Below are 19,361 nucleotides of genomic sequence, written 5' to 3'. Positions count from 1 at the left end.
TATACATGTTGGGTGTGAAAAGAGGAAAACATGGTTCGATCTTGAATGTAAACAGAGCAGAAGATTTCTGCGTTGGCAGCCACGTGGGAAAATGCTACCTTGATACCGACAGGTTAGTTTATTGTGATAAAAGGAAACAGTAAAAAGAGCTATCAAAATATAAAAAGAAATTGCACAAAGAAAACATTCTGCATGATTTACAAGCTAATTCAAAGGATGCCAAGAAAGTTCTGGGATACGATTCGTTCAGCGAGACTACGATCCTCTGAACAAAACGAAGTAACGAGCAATGGATGGTTTTAACACTTTAATAGTGTTTTTAATTTCGCAAACATAAGTGAAGATCGTGGTGGTGATTATGATGATGGTAACGATAGCAATCAGACTGAAGTTCAGTGAATAAGGCGATAACTGCGAAAGAAATTCGATCATCTGTGCGAGCACTTAAACCCAGGAAGGCAGCGTGACCTGACGGTTTCATTGGATAATTCTATAAACATAGTATTGAACAAATTATGCCTTTCCTTGTAAGATTCTTTTACTATCTATTTGATCATAGTCTGTTATCAGACGAATGGATTGTCAGTTATTCAACTTTTGCACAAAAAGGGAGACATGAGTGTACCTGATAATGATCGAGGGATATCACTTCTTACATTTTAGTAAGCTGCACACAGGGAAGGTTACTGTACAACAGATCACTCTTTTAAAAAAAAAAAAAATTTATTTTTACTCTTTTTGCTGTAGTATGAAAACAGATTGTGAGACACAGAAAGTTATATGCAGCATTTATAGATTTTCGCAAAGCATTTGACATTGTATGCAGAGGAAAGCTACGGGCCGTTTTGTGTAAGAATGGGCTGCATGGTAAGATACTGAACGCTTTGAAGTCCATGTATTCTGTTGTAAAAGCAAGGGTACGCATTGGCGGTCTTTTAACAGATGCCTTTTGTGTTCACGAGGCCTGAGCACGGAGAGGTATGTTCACCAGTTTTATTTTCTTTGTTTGATAATGGGTTAACAAAGGATATGATTCAGTTTGGTAGCCACTGTGTTGAATTAACACCAGACTTAATACAAAATCTGATTCTGTTATTTGCTGATGACATTGTGCTGACATCTGACACTACAAGTGGTCTCCAGACACAGTTAAATATTCTGTCTGATACAGCGAAACGTCTTGATCTTGTTGTAAATATGGATAAATCCAATGTTGTTATTTTTCGTAATGGTGGTTATCGTGCCCTGAGGGAAAGATGTTTTTTCCCTGGAAATGAGCTGAAAAATGTAAATTTGATTGCCAAATATGGAGCTGAAATCTGGGGACTGACACAAAATCAAGAGTCCACTTGTTTGCTCTGAAAAGATTCATGGGCGTAAATAAATAACCACGAAAACACTTAATATACGGGGAAACGGGATGATATCATTCATATATTGCAACACATGTAAAATGCGTGATATTCTGGTTACGAGTTGTGCAACTCTTTTTGTATTCAAAGTTTTAACAAGACAGGCAAGGCCTTCAAGACTCACTTGTGATACACTTTAAAAAAAAAAAAATCCAAGCTTTTTATGTACTGAATATAATTTCAAAATGTAATGTTTAAGATGAGAAAGATCAGTTTAAAGCAAATTAAGTCCCCTAGCATTAATTACAGAGTAATTTTCCTTTTTTACTATCTGCACCAAAACGTTTGCAAAATAAATAAAACTTCCATGCTTAGCAAAAGAAGTTCCTGTTTGAACAAAAAATGATAATAATGACTGCTCTTGTTGTTGGGTCAGAATATCAGATCAAAGTACCAAGTTTAGAGAATACAAAAAATATAAATATAACAGTAAACGCAGTTTGCATATAATTAGGCTTCATTTTTTATTTTTTGTGCCCATCCCAGAGGTGCAATATTGTTTTAAACAAGATGACTGGAAAGAACTGAATTTTTCCTATTTTTATGCCAAATTTGGTGTCAACTGACAAAGTATTTGCAGAGAAAATGTCAATGTTAAAGTTTACCACGGACACACAGACACACAGACACACGGACACACACACACACACAGACAACCGAACACCGGGTTAAAACATAGACTCACTTTGTTTACACAAGTGAGTAAAAAGAAGACATAATGTGTGAATGCGATTCCATATAGAAAATTATGTATATAATTCTAGTATGTTCATATCTTTCTGTGTATGCTCACTCCGTTGTATGGGTGAATGGCCTGACAATAAAACCATCCTGCGTCCTACCCCCACTCCTTCACCTCTCTTTCTCTATATGCCGACCCCCTGTAAACACCAAGGTTTGAATGCCACATATATATATATCTCCCTCCCTATGTCTGTCTTTCTATCTTACTTATGGTACAGATATGATGCACAAATCACACCCTCTCTAACCTTTTTCTGGCTGGTGAAACAGAAATGGAAGATGAGGGCCGTGTGCCTCTTTGCTGATTGAAAAACAGACCACAATTCGTCTTCTGCACACTACACACGCGGACACATACACAAATACGCACACACACACGTACACAACACACATACGTACGTTCACATGTGCATATAGTCATGAAGCACATTGTATTATGTAATATACATAACATGACGGTAGGTATGTAGATAGGTAGACAGATAGATAGATAGATAGATAGATAGACAGACATATGTACGCATGAAAAGATAGATGGATGGTTAGACATATATATATATATATATATATATATATATATATATATATGGATATCTATCGATCTATATATATATATGTATATACAAATGGAAAAGAATATATATATATATATATATATATATATATATATATATATATACACATATATCTATATATATGCAGACAGACGGACAGCAAGCAAATTAGATAAACAGATTAAAGAGAGACACAGAAAGAGAGACAATGCCAGAGACAGACAAAGACTCAAGACTCAAATGGTTTAACGTAAACAACATGCTTACATCACCAAGTGGAAAACACAATTCCTTCCTTCCCTCCATCCCTCCCACGCATTCACATGCACTCATTCACTTTTCACAAAATTCTTCTGCACTTTATAAAGAATACAAAACAAAAATATTTATCTTCGTGTCTGCTGCTGAGGCTCGTATTCATGTAAATCGTTGTCACACACACACCATAGTATGTGAGATCAGATTCCCTGAACCTCCCTTCGCAGCCTTAAACTACAGTAAATACATTTTCCCAAGCAATGTGAATCGTTAACATCACACAAAAACGCCATGGGATGTACTTTAAGTTTCTCCACACTTCCTTTTGTAAACTATTTCTGTCTTAAACCACTGTTTGCTGTACACACGACAGAAAATACGTTTCGCCTTCAAAGCGATATTTACATAAAGGACACGATAAACCCACCCCAGAGTCAGAGGAAAAGCGTAGTTTATATGTTACAATGTCAGATATACTAAGCCCGAGTCGAAAGAAGGTGTCTCGAAGTTTTTATTTTTAAATTTTAATACATTCGAAGTAAGGTTCCAAAGATAACTTCGTTTTGAACAATCAGTACACGGAATATCTTTCACGTTCCTAAACTCTTTCATTCCACCCTCATAACCAACAGTTAGATATACATTCTTTGTATTCACGTAGAAACCAGTTAATCTCTTGTACCCCTTGATCAAGCAAAACAAACCCAAACCCAAAAGTTGTTAAGTGTATCTTGACATCTGTGACCAAGCATTCTTAACCATTTTCATGAATACTAAGAAACATATTATAGGATTTTCTAGGAAGTGTATCATTTTCCATTCCAGTAAGACGAACCAATATCGAATGGCATTTATTTTTCCATAATGGTTCCCTACCCGTTTCACCATGTCGTTCGGCGTTTTGGGAGATACATTAAGAATTTCTGGACCTCTACAGCGGCATCGTCATCCTCCTCCTCCTTCTTCACGATCAATATACACAAAAAGTCCCAGATAACTGTGTCCTTTCATGCCCTGCTGTCATGGCGCCCTCAGTTGTTTCGATACCCCTCCACTTCCGTGAGTTAATCATACCAATGTCTTCAGTGTCGGCAGATTCATGGGGTGCTGTTGTTGGAGGGACGTTTCTTCACTCTGGGAGGGACTCTCACTCAGTCGGCTCCTCGACGAAGTCATTATTGTCAGCAGGGGGCTTAGCAGGTGGTGTCCTAAGTAACTTAAATCAGAACAGTCAACACTGAACACCACCGAAGTGATTCAGAAGCAATGCAGGGCCTCCTCTGGTGTGTGGCGTCCTGGCGACCTAACATCGATGGTTCCCTGCAGACTGCCGACGTTGGGACTGTGACAGCCGACCCCGTGTATGGGGGACTCGGAATGAGCGGCGTGGGAGTAGTGCCACTGAAACTGTAGATAATGGGGCAGCGAACAAAAGTTTACTGTATGATACAAAGTCGAATGCTTTCTTAAAGTCGATGAAGGCAACATAAAGTTTCTTATTTTGTGCAAAGTATTTCTGGATGACTGCAAAGCCTGTAAAGATGTGATCTATCTCAGTGACCCTTCTTAAAACCCGCTTGTGCGTCTCCAATACTTTCATTTTCTTCAATCCATGTGACCAGACATTTGTTCAGAATATAACTGTACAGCTTACTATATACATTACAAAGGAAATCTCACGATAGTGATTGGGTCATCTGTTTTACCTTTCTTGTAAACTGGTTGAATAATTGCTTTTGACCAAGATTCTGGGTATTGCCCAGTGCTTAAAGGTTGGTTAAATAAACGTACCAGAATTGGTGCTACAGTATTAGAGACAGATACAGACATAGAGATTGAGAGAGAAACAGTTCAAATATATTTCTTTCTGTTCCTGTTTAACATCAAAATATGAAAATTAGTACTTTAACTCAGTCACAAGTATGTGTAATGGGAGATAAACTTTCGTCCTTCCTGTTCCTGTGGACATGCTTTACATCACTCCCATTACAGGTGCTGCCTGGCCTGATTCCTCTGTCACGCGCCAACAGCGTGCTTGTCTGACAACACAGTGAGCATACTGCAGAGAACGGAGAAAACTGCAGACGGTGGTTTAAAAGAGAGGGGCGTACATGCCTTTATTGATGAGAGAATACACACACACACACACACACACACACACATGCACACACACATACACGCGCGCGCGCGCGCGCATGCACACGCACACACACACATGGAGACAGAGAGAGGCAGAGAGAAGAGAGAGAGAGAGAGAGAGAGAGAGAGAGAGAGAGAGAGATTTGGTTCCAGTCCTGCGCTGCACATCCTATTTTAGACATGTTTAAGGTAGACCTTCATGCACGTCACTGCCAATATTTAAAGAAAAAATTACATATCCTGCTTCGCCCGGAACTTCCAAACTGTGCACGTGCCCGTGACTGTACTGCGAGCACGTCGTGCAAACGGACAGCGATTTTCTGGCCTTTCTATGTGCGTATAGATTACCCAGATTTCCCAAGGAAAGCGAAAAAGATATAAAAAAGAAAAAAAGAAAAAAAAAAGATGCAGAGCATAGAACCAGATTACACCAGTCACAGTAATGCCAATCACACAGGCAGCCATTCACCCACATTGATGAATTGCTCGTCTGACGGAGCACACAACTTTGGGCTGTATTGTGGAAAGGTAACTTGTGGGTGAAAGACACTCGTGGATAGAGTGGGGTGGTAAGAGAGAACAGTGTGTGTCTTTGTCGCCTTTTCGCTTCACCTCAGACGAAGGTGCCTTCAGCGGAAAGAAAACATGAAGGCGGAGGTGTGCATTATGCTGGCATTCCATCTGTCACTTTGTGTTCTCTCTTATGTCAGACTTTTCTGCCTCTCTGTCTCTGTCTCTGTGTCTCTGTCTGCGTCTTCCCCTCTTTCCACTTTGCAATCTTTGTGTGTAGAACATAATTTTATGAGATAGAAATCTCTGTGGATTTCTGGTGGAAGAGTAAAGGGCTGGAGGGAAACAGTCTCGGAGAAGTTGATACTGGGATGTGTGCCTCTCTGCCTCTGCGGAACGGACATTGCAGTCTGTCTTCACGCATGCGCATTTGCGCGCGTGCGCGCGCGCGTGCACACACACACACACACACACACACACCATGATTACATGGTCTCTGTGGCTTTTGTAGCTCCGTTCTGTCATGTTTGTTTTCTCTTTCAGACAGGTCTCTTACAGCTGCGGTGAATGTGATTGGGTTCAAAACTTTATGTTCTATAATGCATTTTGCAGGGTTTTGTTCTTGCAGAATACCAATAAAACATTTCACACCTTGCAAGAGTGTTTCTGGGTTTGTTTTTGTATTGAATGAAAGACACAGACGATGAAATAAATCAAGCCATTTTCATGTTAAATATTTCCTTTACAAAGACAGAACGAATCATTCAGATCGGACACTTGACACTTCTGAATGAACTAAAGGCCCACGAGGAGCATATAGATATGAAAAAAACAGTTCTGGAAATGATGTAATCCTACATGGAATTGTCCTGGAAATGATGTAATCCTACACGGAACTGTCCTGGAAGTGATGTAATCTTACACGGAATTGTCTGGTAATGGGATGCTTGTCACAACAGAGAATGAGACCAGCATGCAAAGTGACATTACTGGTGTTAGTATAGATTTCAAACCGTAGTTTTGCTTGCGTGCAAGTGATTATAGATTATAGATAACACATGATGCTTTTGGATTCCATCGTATTTCACACATCATCTCCAGCCCCCTCACTGGGGTGGAATAGGTAATTGTTCCTTTACAACGTCACCACTTTTCAGGCTTGAAGAATGAACCGTAGCCAGTGGATGAAGGCCGGTACGAGGGCGGGGGCGGCAGTCTGCATACCAATACATACGTTACAGGGATCTTTCATCAAAAGTCAGGAAAGAAAAACAAAATTTGGGATGTGAGTCTGATATAAATTCGGTCTTGCATGACTCGGCTGACTCTTGCCTGTGTGTCTACGATCTTGCCATTACCACTGACCTGTTTCGCTGTGACAGGAGAGGACGGTGTTCCAGAGCAATGAAGAATGGTGGAAGGCGGACCTATGAAGGGGAACCACTTCTGTCTTGTTGACCCCCACCTTCCCCCTGTTCTGGAATCTTATCGAACACTCCATATGGACACTGGCCGCCATCGAGACGTACTTTGAAATGTACACTGCAAACTCACAGACATCGTTCTGACAGAAAATCGAATGAGGTGTAGGATTAATGAGAGCATCATGTGAACCTCAGACTGAAAGGTTTTCCTTTTTCGATTTTCGCGCGCGTGCGCCCTCTGTGTGTGTGTGTGTGTGTGTGTGTGTGTGTGTGTGTGTGTGTGTGTGTGTGTGTGTGAAAGCGCGCATGTGTGTGAAAGCGCGTGTGTGTGTCTGTGTATTTGTGTGTCTGCGTGTTTGTGTTTCTGTGTGTATGTACGCCATAATAAAAAAAAAAAACCCGAAAAAACTCAACAACTTTGTTCATTCTTCTAACAATGATATGTCTACACGCAATGGCGATTCTCGGGGAAATGGGATTTTTCTGTGGCAGGAGAAGCAGTTCCCTAGAGCTGTTCCTTGCCTGTGTGATAAGATAACTTCTCCTCCAGCTGGCATCTCGAAACAGGAAGACTGATAGTCCACTTAAGCCTCCGCCAGAGATTGTTGCAATAGAACGTTGCTCGTCCTGTGTGGCAGGCCCAAACTTGTGAGTTCTTCAACATTGTCCAGCTTCTATCTTATTAAACGGCTCTATCTGTTACCGCGCCACACTATTTCCTGTTCACGTCGGTGGCTCACGTTGCCCTGCGTTCAGTGCACTTCGCTCACTTACCAAATCAAACGCTTTTTTTCAGCTACTTATTGATTTTAGTTTTTCGATCGATCTGGCTAGATGAGTTTCAATTCCAGTTCAAATTTCAAAGAAGTGTCAAAGTGTACGGACTGATCCATATGAGCAATACTGTATTTGCTTTGCAAAAATGTTATACCTGACGAGAAATGATCGTTATCATCTTTGTTCTTCATTCTTGAGGACATCATCAAACTGATTCAAACAGAACTTTAAATATGAAAAAATCCGAAACTGCCTTTTCTGCTTGTAGATCCTTTAGAATTCGTCAGGTAACTGTTCTTCTGCTTTTAGGACCTCTTGAGGGTGTCGGCTAACAGTCATTTTATGCCTTGAGGCCCCGTAACATTTGCAAGATGACTGGTCTTTTTATGCTGTTGGGTTCTGTGGAATTTTTCAAATAACTGGTCTTCATATTCTTCTGTTCCTATAGAACTGGTCAGTTAACTCGTATTTTTATGCCTTTAGTTCCTCTGGAGTAAGTACGATAAGTGTTTTTTTTGTGTTTTTGGTGCTATAAAAATCTGTCAGGTTGTTTGGAAACATGCTCGGCCAAAATTGAGGTATCCAGCACAATCAGAACGTCTGGAGCCAAAGGCACTGTCTAGGTTTCCTGACCTCCTGTAGACACGGGCTCAGACTGCCCCACGGGGAGAAACACTGCCACCTTAACTTCCATCTGTCTAGATCCACCGCGCCATCCCCGGCAGATACCGGGATGAATACCAAACAGGAAGTCAATCGATTCAGCCAAGGGCATAACTGTTATGTCGACAGCTGGACAATGCTCGACAAAAACACATTTCTCACACTGAAAAAAACAAGACAAAACAACAACAAAACACAGACACAGACACACACAGAGACACACAGACACAGACAGACAGACAGACAGATAGACCGATACACTACAACAACAACAACAAAACGCATGTTCCGGGTAAAAATGGAAATGAAAAACACGCCCGTCAGACCTGCCATTCACAACGCAGATCGCAAACAAAAGGAAGTCTCAAGATTTCTTGGTATGATCTCTGTGTAACTTATATTTTTAAAACTGCATATACATTCCCAAACAGCGACTTCGGTATTCTTAGAAGTGTTGTAAACTATTTTACTAGAGGTGTTATAAATGACTCACTGTGGGTACGTCTTGCCCTTTCAAGATAATTCGTTTTGGTTTGTTATATGAATTCCAGGTACTTATCTGACTTTCGTTTTGAAAACACGTCAATACGTGATGACCCGTTGTGTGGAGGTAAATCAGTAGTGCACTGTGGCTGAAATTCTCGACTTCTAAAAATTCAGCCAAGGACACAAGCGGTGTGGCCATCTGTCTCAACAGCCAGATCGGCGCAGACCCCCTGAGAAAGGCGTGTGTGTTGCTTATCTGCCCTTCACCGTCATACTGGTTTCCGTCACCCTCAGCCCCTGGATATTGCAGGCGTTGACACACAGACACTTCCAGGACCAGTTTTTGGTTAACAAAGGAAAGTGGTTTCCTCTGCACTGGCTCTTCAATCTCCCGCACCCTTTCTGACCACACTCCGTGTGGATGGACAGTGAGGATCATGACTGATACACAACATCGTGGGCATGACATCATCAGTCTGTTTCAATGCTTCTTTTTATGTCATTTCTGGACACTCGTGTTCAGGGAACAAGAGCTTTGGTGAGATACATAGACAGAATAGAATATCTCCCTATTACCAAGTGTACAAAGTTACCATGAATATTCGGGAAGGGAAATGGCATATATAAGGTAAAAACATGAATCGGAAATCATATACTAACATAGGTACAGTAGGAATTCAGACACTGATGTGTATATATATATATATATATATATGTGTGTGTGTGTGTGTGTGTGTGTGTGTGTGTGTGTGTGTGTTTGTGCGTGCGCATGCTCACGCCCACTCACCCCACACTCCCCCACACTCATATAGTTTGTCAACGCGTATGCACACTTGAATATGAACACATTATGCAGTACATATGAGGCTGATAGTTTAACTAGGCCTGCAGTGAATGACTGTTTGTTGCATGATTTTGAACTTTTGGTTGGTTCGAGAGACAGGGCATTGGATACTTTGGGGAAGAAACTATTGGGGAAACATGTGGTTAGTCTTAATGCTTCTCCACCGACGATTCGAGGGAAACATCTAAAAAATCCCGAAAGCTGGATGTGATTCTTCCTGACTGACCCCGTCTGCAATTCTGTTCAGAGCCAAAGAAATGGTTTCGTACCAAACGTGTAAACGATACGTTAATTAAACATAAAAAATATACATTTTGGCTTATTCTTTCTTGTCTATTTTGTTGATGTATTTTTGCTGAATTCCTCACATTTATTGACACCGCTACTTCTTAGTGTCATTAATGAACACTTTACCTTCACCTTCACCTATTCTTTAACTTCTATTGATGGCGTTCACCACCAAAGTTGAAGACGACACCACCGTTATCCTCCACTCGTCTCTGTCCTCCGCTGCTGTCTGGGATTGCACATGGTTCATTCCTGTCCTTTCTTGTATCGTCTGTCCACCTCTTTCTGTCTTTATCGTCGGCGGCTTCCTCTGACTGTCCCTTGCAAGTTTTGTTTTTCTTTCATCTTTTTATTTACTTTTTTTCTTTCTCCTTGTCTATTGAAAACCCGAGAGCCCACCACCGCCACACCTACACATCCCCATCAAATGCACAGCATTATGGTTTTTTTGTCTATCTTGACGTCCTGTCCATCCTAACTCTTCCGAACTCTTCTGAGTAACATCTCAAACTTGCGTGCGAACGAGACAAGACTTTTTTTTTCTTTCTTTACCTTTTTTTTAAGTGCTCATCAAGTGGCTTTCTACATTGGCCGACAAAATCGATCATAAGAAAAAAAAAAAAAAACACCACAAAAAACACATTCATTCTTCTTTATATCTGTGTGGTTTTTGCTCTTCACGGGGCTTTCTTCATCTACCGAAAAAAATCTACCACACACACACACACACAAAACAAAAAACAAAAACAAAAACCAAAAAAACAACCCACACACATTCATTCGTCTTTTTATCTGTGTGTTTTTTCTAGTGAAGGACAGTTGCTGTGAACTTTGATGTTGGTCGCATGCTTACGCATGTCTGGGTTTTTATTTGCGCTGGTGTATGTTGTATATTGTGCATTGTATGTCCCATTCACACACTCCTGCTCCATGGAGTCGCTCACTGTGTATGCGTGTGTTCACGCGTGCGACTCACTCTCTCTCTCTCTCTCTCTCACCACACCAAACCACACCACTCCGCTCCATTGCACACCACACACAGGAAACTGACTGATCTGGGTTACCTTAGCTCCATGAGCACTACATATTCCCATGGCTTACAGATTCCACCAAAGCCGCACCCCCAGGCCCAGTTCTCCGAGCACTACAAGCTCTGATACACAGACTTACTCCCAGGACGAGTTTATAGTTAACACCGAAACGTTGTTTGCTCTGAATGGGCTCCACGACCGCCCTCCCACATCCAGGGTGAATGTACAATGAGGGACATGACTGAAATACTGTCAAGAGGATCACGGTGTTGTGGGCTGGCGCCACCGACCTGTCACGCCTCCGAAGTCATTTCTAGATCCTTCGTGTTCTCGGGGGAAAGAATAGTGAAGAGAACTGCAGCTGAAATGATCGGTACAGACCAAGGTCTTAGATTCCACCACCACCACCACCACCACCAAATATCTGCCTGCTTTTTGGTGTGTGTTTTTTATTTATTGACCTTATTCTATATATTTCTCTTGCTCTCTTTTGTTATCATACCATAACTAAGGAGCGGGTCACTACACATTTTTATGACACAGCTAAATAAATACAATATATGAAAGGAAAGCAATTATGCATGCAAACAGGAAAAAGAAAGTTGCACCGTACTGAGGCAATCGATTCTTTTCTGGGAGGACAGCCCTAATGTCACACAGATGTATCTCCTCTGTGAGAAGATTGCAAAGCCAAGGATGCGATACAATACAATCTAACCGTGTCAGTACAGGCCCACACCAACTCAAAATGCCGTCAAAAAGATGAGACCACATGGTCACCTCCCACAACATGTCCTTTCAACAGCAAAGTGTCAGGCGAGCCCCCTGAGGAGGAAGGGAGCTGTCCAACACCGGTCTGTGGATTGTCTCTTCCATCTTGGACACTTGCAGGCGCTGACATACAGCTCTCCTGGGCAAGATTTTGGTCAATACCGAAAATGTTGTTTCCTATGAATGGGCTCCTCGATCTCCAGCAGCCCCCAGGGTGCACGCACAATGAGGGACATGACAGGCTTACTGATGTATGGATCAGGATATTGTGGGCGGGTATCTTCGGCCTATGAATAGCCACTTCTTAATGTCCTTTCTGGACACTTCGTTTATGGTGTAGGTAAGGCACTGAAAAGAACCGCGTTGTGACGGGAAAGGAAACATGAACATTTTAGCCTTCTTTTTTTTCTTCTGTTTTTCCTCGCCTGTTCTTTCTGTTTGATACTCCTCCTGAAGTGAACACACACACACACACACACACACACACACACACACACATGCACGCACGCACGCACACATGGACACACACATCTCCATACAGGGGAAATTGGATGGCGCCACACTGTGGCGATGTACAGACAGGTCAGGCTGGAATGACACACAGAGAAATACGTTTTAAATAAATAAACAAAGAAAGAAACAACAGCATTATCATACAAAACGACGTGATGTAACACAAAACAACCTCCGTCAGAAAGGTCACAACCAGATCACAGTGATCACGAAAACACCACCATCCCCGTCCAGCAGAAAGCTGTCACCGGTTCTGCTCCCGAGGAGGTTGGCTGTGCCAGTTATCTACCCTCCACCATCAACATAGTCCTGGCCAGTAGCTTTTCTCTTCCTCATGTACACCTGCAGGCGCTGATACACAGGCTGACCCCGGGGACCAGATTTTGGTGAACATGTCCGGTCGTCCTGCAGTCACTGAGAGTGACTGCACAAGAAGGAACACGACTGATATACCATAGTGGTGATCAGGGCACCGAGGCTGATGTCACCGGCTTATGTATCATCAGTTCTTACTGTCGTTTGTGGATATGTGGTGTTTTGTGCTGACCCGTCAGCAGTTGATCACGCTGGTTATTCTTTCTTTTTTTTTCATCAATTAAAAAAACAAACAAACACACATTTGGGCGACTTTCATCCTAAGAAGAGGGAATGAAGTAGGTTTCAAACGATATTGATGAACTTATTAAATGAATACCAAGACATCATTTTGATGAACTTATTAAATGAATACCAAAACATCATTCTGATGAACTTATTAAATGAATACCAAAACATCATATTGATGAACTTATTAAATGAATACCAAAACATCATTTTGAAAGTTAGACAAATCCACAAGCAAACTGCAATGGAGTTATTCAGAAAGAAGCCTAAATTTCATAAAGAAACTTATGCTGGGAAAAATAAAGTAAGACAATACGATACGTGATACGATACAAAGCTATGCAGTACGATTCGATGAGTTGGACACTACGCGATACAATACGATGCAATACGATACTATACGACATGACACAGTCTATATTTTCAAAAACCCCGGCCACCTCAAGTGACTGAGATCAGGGTGACATCAAGTGGCCGTTTCCCTCAACTGTTCGGACCGCTCATCCCTCACTACCGATTCTGAGGAGGCCCCCCCCTTCCCCCACCCCCACCCCCACCATCACACCATTCTCATGGCCAGTGGAATCTCCCTTTCCCCTGAACAGTCGCATATGCTGTCACACAGTCTTACTTCTTGGAACACTGACGGGCGCAATAGCCGAGTGGTTAAAGCGTGGAACTTTTAATCTGAGGGGCCCGGGTTCGATTATCGGTAACGGCGCCTGGTGGGTAAAGGGTGGAGATTTTTCAGATCTCCTAGGTCAACATATGTGCAGACCTGCTTGTGCCTGAATCCCCTTCGTGTGTATACGCAAGCAGAAGATCAAATACGCACGTTAAAGATCCTGTAATCCATGTCAGTGTTCGGCGGGTTATGGAAACAAGAACATACCCAGCATATACACCCCCGAAAACGGAGTATGGCTGCCTGCATGGCGGGATAAAACGGTCATACGCGTAAAATCCCACTCGTGTACAAACGAGTGAATGTGGGAGTTGCAGCTTACGAATGATGATGAAGACTTCTTGGAAAAATAATTTTGGCCAACACAGGACTCCTCGGCTCTCCGGTCTCCTGCGGCCCCCAGGACAAGTGCATGACAGGGATATGATGATGAAGATTTTGTGTGCAGGCGTCACCAGACTATGCTTCGCCGCTTCTTGAAGTCATTTCTGGACACTTTGTAGATGACTACGTTTTGTTTATGCACTGGTTTATAAAGTTTTAAACAAAATACAAACTCCCCCCCCCCCTCTCTCTCTCTGTGAAGAGGAAACAAGTACAAATACATATAACACACATGAAAAAGAAACAAAAGCAAGTAGCTTTGCACTATGATGACTCTCTCGACAAGGGAAAAGCTGCTCAAGACAAGAAAGGAATATGACACGCCACATTGCACCACATTACACAACACCACACCACACTACACAATATCATACCACATTACTCCACACCGTACCATACTACACCACACCACATTACACAAGATTCAAAGAAAATGAATCCTTCTCTACTTTTGGGGTGTACAATATCAATACATGCACACTGAATCACAACTTGAACAATGTCGAACGAAAGATGCATAAAAACACACCAAAATAATTTACAAAGAAAACAAGTAAAACTTCATTATATTGACATGTGTCTGCCGGTAGTAAGTACACGCTTCCTTAGTTTCATGAATTTAATTAGATCAAGGTGTGTTTCTTTCCAAGTTCAAAATAAACTGCATAACGGAACATTGATGAATGTGAACGATGTTCACTTTTTTACAGTCTGTTTGGAATCACATGATTTTTTCGGACATTCTAAAACAAAATGAAACTCACCTCACACCATACCACATCACGCCACACCAAACCTAACACACAACGTCATACAATCCACACTGTACCACACCACACCACGCCATACCATACCACACTATACCACACCACATACCACAATACTACACAACACCATACCATACCACACTACACTACAGAACACCACACAATGCCACACCACACTACACAACACAAAAACACATCATACCAGACTATACACCACACCATACAATACCACACCACACTGCACAACACAACATGCCACACCAAACAACACCACACCATACCACACCGCATAACACCACCACACCATACTATACTGTACAACAGATCATTGTACCCTACGACACAGTACCACACAGAGAAATATGGCTTGACAAGAAAGTTCCAGTCAAGGTCTCAGCATTCCCCACCACACCAAACCGCAATGCATCACTCCACGCTGCACGAAAAGGTGTGTTTGAAGAGAAATAAATCAAATATAAATTACAGATGTCACTGTCTGAGAAAAACACCGAGTCAGCTTGATGAAGTCATCATGGTCAAGATGAAATCACGTGCATCTTCCTGAACAGCAAGGTAGTGGGCCAACCTGCAAGCAGGCGACCAGTTCTCGGATGTTTAACCTCCACCACCACAATGTGACGTACACATTGATTGCAGGCGTTGACACAAAGACTTACCCTCGGGACCAGATTTATTTTACCAACACCAAAATCCCGATTGCTTTGAATTGCTACCCCCTCTTCTTCCTCCCACAAGTCTTCGCAGCCCCGCATAGTGAATGCACTTCAACGTGGATCAGAATGTCGCGGGCAGGTGTCTCCAATCGATTCTTAAATCCTGTTCGGGGATTTTTTGTTCGTTTTTCTGTTTGTATTCTTTTGTTTCATTTATTTATTTATTTACTAATTTATTTATTTGTTTATTTATCTACTTATTTGTTTATTTATTAATAATTTATCTATTTATTCCTTTTTGTTGTTGTTTGTTTATATTTTATACTTTTATACTTTTCTGCATTCCTCCCAGAGGAAAGAATACATGGGCACTACACTTTCTTCATGAAATAGACGGAGTGCACACACACACACACACACACACACACACACACACACACACACACACACACTGTCTCATTATTTTTTTCTATCAGCAATATAGGCCAATATGATGTTCCCGTTTGTTTTGCATCTGTTTTTTTAGTTCAGTTACATTGGCACGGTGGTTTGTGTTTTTTTTTTTTTTGTGCCTTGCAGCGCTGCTTCAAGTCAAATCAAGATTCATTCCAAAAAGACCAAATGGGGACACATGGGGAAAAGGGGGACAAAAGGTAATCAATACATGGCGACAATGTATTTGGCAACACAGTACATGAAAAACCTGAAAGTAAATGAAATAATGTTGCATTTAATGTATTATCTGAACACAATAGCATTAATCCCAAAACAACACAAACTGCACTAACTTTACCTAATCCAATGTACAAAGAACTCTAGTACTAGAAACAGTAATAGTTAAAACAAATTTGCATAATAATTTTTTTTAAAAGATAGTTTCATCAAAGATTACTTATTCTTTGTCATAAACAACCGTGAGAACTTCAAAGCGTTCGGGTTTCTGTTGTAATATGGCTTGAACAAAATTATCTGCCTGAAAAAAGAACATTAAAATATATAATAGAACTCACAACAATCAACTGTACAGGAAATAATACACACTTAGACGAATGCTCTGGGAGGATTATCAATTATTTTTCAAATTCAAACCTTTCTTTAAACATTCTATAGTTTGGCTCGTTCTGATGAAGAGCAGCATGCCAGTTCCGGATACAGTGATCACACAGTCTTTGTTGTATTTGTTGTTGGGTTTCCTGTTGATTTATCCAAATATCACTTAAACCAACATTGTCCAGCATGTTTTTTTTTTACTCAATGCAAGATCTTCATTACATAATTTAACATAAAACGATATATGATACTTGACAGTCTATCAGCATTCGTAACATCTATCAATTTGAGCAAAAATTTTAACCTTGAACTTTTCACAAGAAGATAGGATATTGCCCCAATTAAAAAACCACGTAAGTGAGGGTGAAGTTACCAACACCCAAAAACATTTGATGAAATCCTACTTGTAAACTTCAGGTTAGACATTTTTCTGTTAGATAATTCTGGTTATTTGAAACGCTAATGGCGATGAAATCGGTCGATTTACTTAAGTGTTTAGTGTCTGACGCAAAACATGCCGTGATATACAATAAAACTCTGCTTCTCTTAGTATTGCTTTGATGAAAAAATGAATCAAATACAAATTTCAGGTCTGTCAGTGAAAATTATTTGTGAGGTGTGAGCCAACACTTCCTCCCACTTTGGGGAGGGGTAGAAAGCACAATTTCTGGCATCTTTGAGAAAATATATTGAAAGTAATATACTTCATTTAAGATTGAATCGCAGAGTTTTGAAATATGTTTATAGTTTAGTTAATAATATATGTTGATCACACACACACACACAAACACACACATATATATGTATGTCTATATATATATATATATACATTTATATAGCGCCCTTTCTCTCTAAGAGCTCAGAGCGCATTACATGAAAGAAAATATTATAAAATTACATAAATCATTCATGACCACTCTTTCTCAAAACCACTTCCTCCTCCCGACTCTCTCCCACCCACTCTTCATACATCCCACTCTTCATACATCCACAGTGAGCTGGCATGGATGGTGTTGGAGAAGAAGGGAACTTAGAGTGCTTATAGACAGGTTTTAAAAAGATAAGTTTCTTGTGATGAGCGAAAAGCAGAATCAGATGCAAGGATATCATGAGGAAGGTTGTTCCAGATATGAGAAGCAGCAAAGACGAAAGAACGTTCACCATAGGTTCTTGTACTGACACGAGGGAGTTTCGAAAAGTTTCCCCCCAAAAAAAAATTTGTTTAATTCAACTGTTAATAAGACAGATAACTCATCGACACCATATCTTATACTGAGGATAGTGTTGACCGAAGATTTGATGTCATCGACACACGAGAAAAGCTAATGATCCGTTTTGTCCCAGGCACGAATTTTGGTATAACTTAAAAAAAAATTTTTTTTTAATAATCCAGATATGATAAGAGAGCAGGGGCATTGTTTGCTCCGTTTTGTTTGATGTTGTTGCTTTTATTTATAAGATAGCAGAGTAGATATATTCTCTGCTCCTTGTATTTAAAACACGACAACAGAGCACAGGCCGTCAGCAGTTGGCGTGCTAATGGTTGTGTCAGCCACTGGTGTCTACAGCCCTTGACATAGTGTGGAGGCCACGGAGATCAATGGGTCAATGATTTTCTCGGCTCTTTACAAAACGTAACATTGTCGGTGTAAATTGCGCGCCGCGCAGTTTGCTTGCACTTGGACACCATTTTCAGCCCATGCTGCCATTGACTTTTACAGAAGATCACTGACCGCGTGTCAGCGTTCGTGTCTACGGCTTCGGTTCACGCTCGCAAAATGTAATTGGGTCTAACAGAATGTTGCTTTTGCGTGCGTTTTTAGTGCTATTGGTCACGCGTGCTTGCAAACGTCGTCGGGTCCACCTTCTTCTTCTTGTACGTGACCATCGGTCAAGTATCGACCAGTACGACATAAAACGAAGACAAAAAAAAAAAAAAAAAAAAAAAAAAAAAAAGAAGAAGAAGAAGAAGAAAGGATCTGTTGAGCTGGGATGGTGGTCACCTTTCAGGCAAACGTGCCTACAGTCTGATCGTTCGGGGGAGAAAACTAATGTCGCAGTTGTTTGTATGCCAGATAACGCTTCAGTTGGAGGCCGCGACTACATCTTGGAGCATCTCAGTATTTCACTGATCGTGTTGTATTCACGTTTATGTTCCGACAAGTGTCAAGCCGGGTGCTGTTCAGCAAGTTTGCTATATCACCTCTCTCGCCTTCTGCAAACTGGAACTTTCCGTATAACAGCAGAAATGGACAATTTCTCTGGTGGCCTTGCTGGCTGGAATGGATAGGAGTGAATATGTGAAGGGGCTTGAATGAACAGCCCGTGTCATGGACATAGATGTTGCTGAAGGATGAGTATGTACACTGAAATATTTCATGCAAGTCAGGTACAGTTGATCTATGCAGGCTCCACATGGAGTTTGGGAATCCGCCAGACTGTGGGAGAATGTCACTGATGTCAGTGTTGTGTGTGCTTTGCCACAGGCAGGATTGTCAGGAGGGAGAATGTGGTCAAAAGAGGCCACTTACTGACGGTCCTTCATCTGCTGACTGCACGACAGGGGGTACATTCTGCAAATGTGGACTTGTGTTATATGCTGTAAGACGCAGGCACCATCGCTTGTGTTGAGACAAGTACTGTTTCTTTCAAAAGGGGGTCAAAGTAAAAAGTTTAGACTTTGAGTCGGGTTTCTCTTCGGTCTATGATTTTTGTCAGTGATTGAAATAACTGATTTAAATCGAGGTAATGGCACACGAATCTTCTAGCTATTTACAGACTAAA

The 19,361-nt window shown here is 41.2% G+C and overlaps 1 protein-coding gene across 1 annotated transcript in view; it reads right to left on the bottom strand.

Annotated features, from left to right (window-relative positions):
* The window catches only part of LOC143285720 (uncharacterized), a 92,754-nt gene that overhangs the window by 38,238 nt on the left and 35,155 nt on the right, over positions 1-19,361 (bottom strand). The gene's annotated exons all lie outside the window — the stretch shown is intronic.

This window comes from Babylonia areolata, chromosome 9 (genome assembly GCF_041734735.1).
Source record: "Babylonia areolata isolate BAREFJ2019XMU chromosome 9, ASM4173473v1, whole genome shotgun sequence".
Lineage (NCBI taxonomy): Eukaryota > Metazoa > Mollusca > Gastropoda > Neogastropoda > Buccinidae > Babylonia > Babylonia areolata.
Note: the sequence above shows the minus strand (reverse complement) of the source record. Positions and strands in the feature narration are given on the sequence as shown.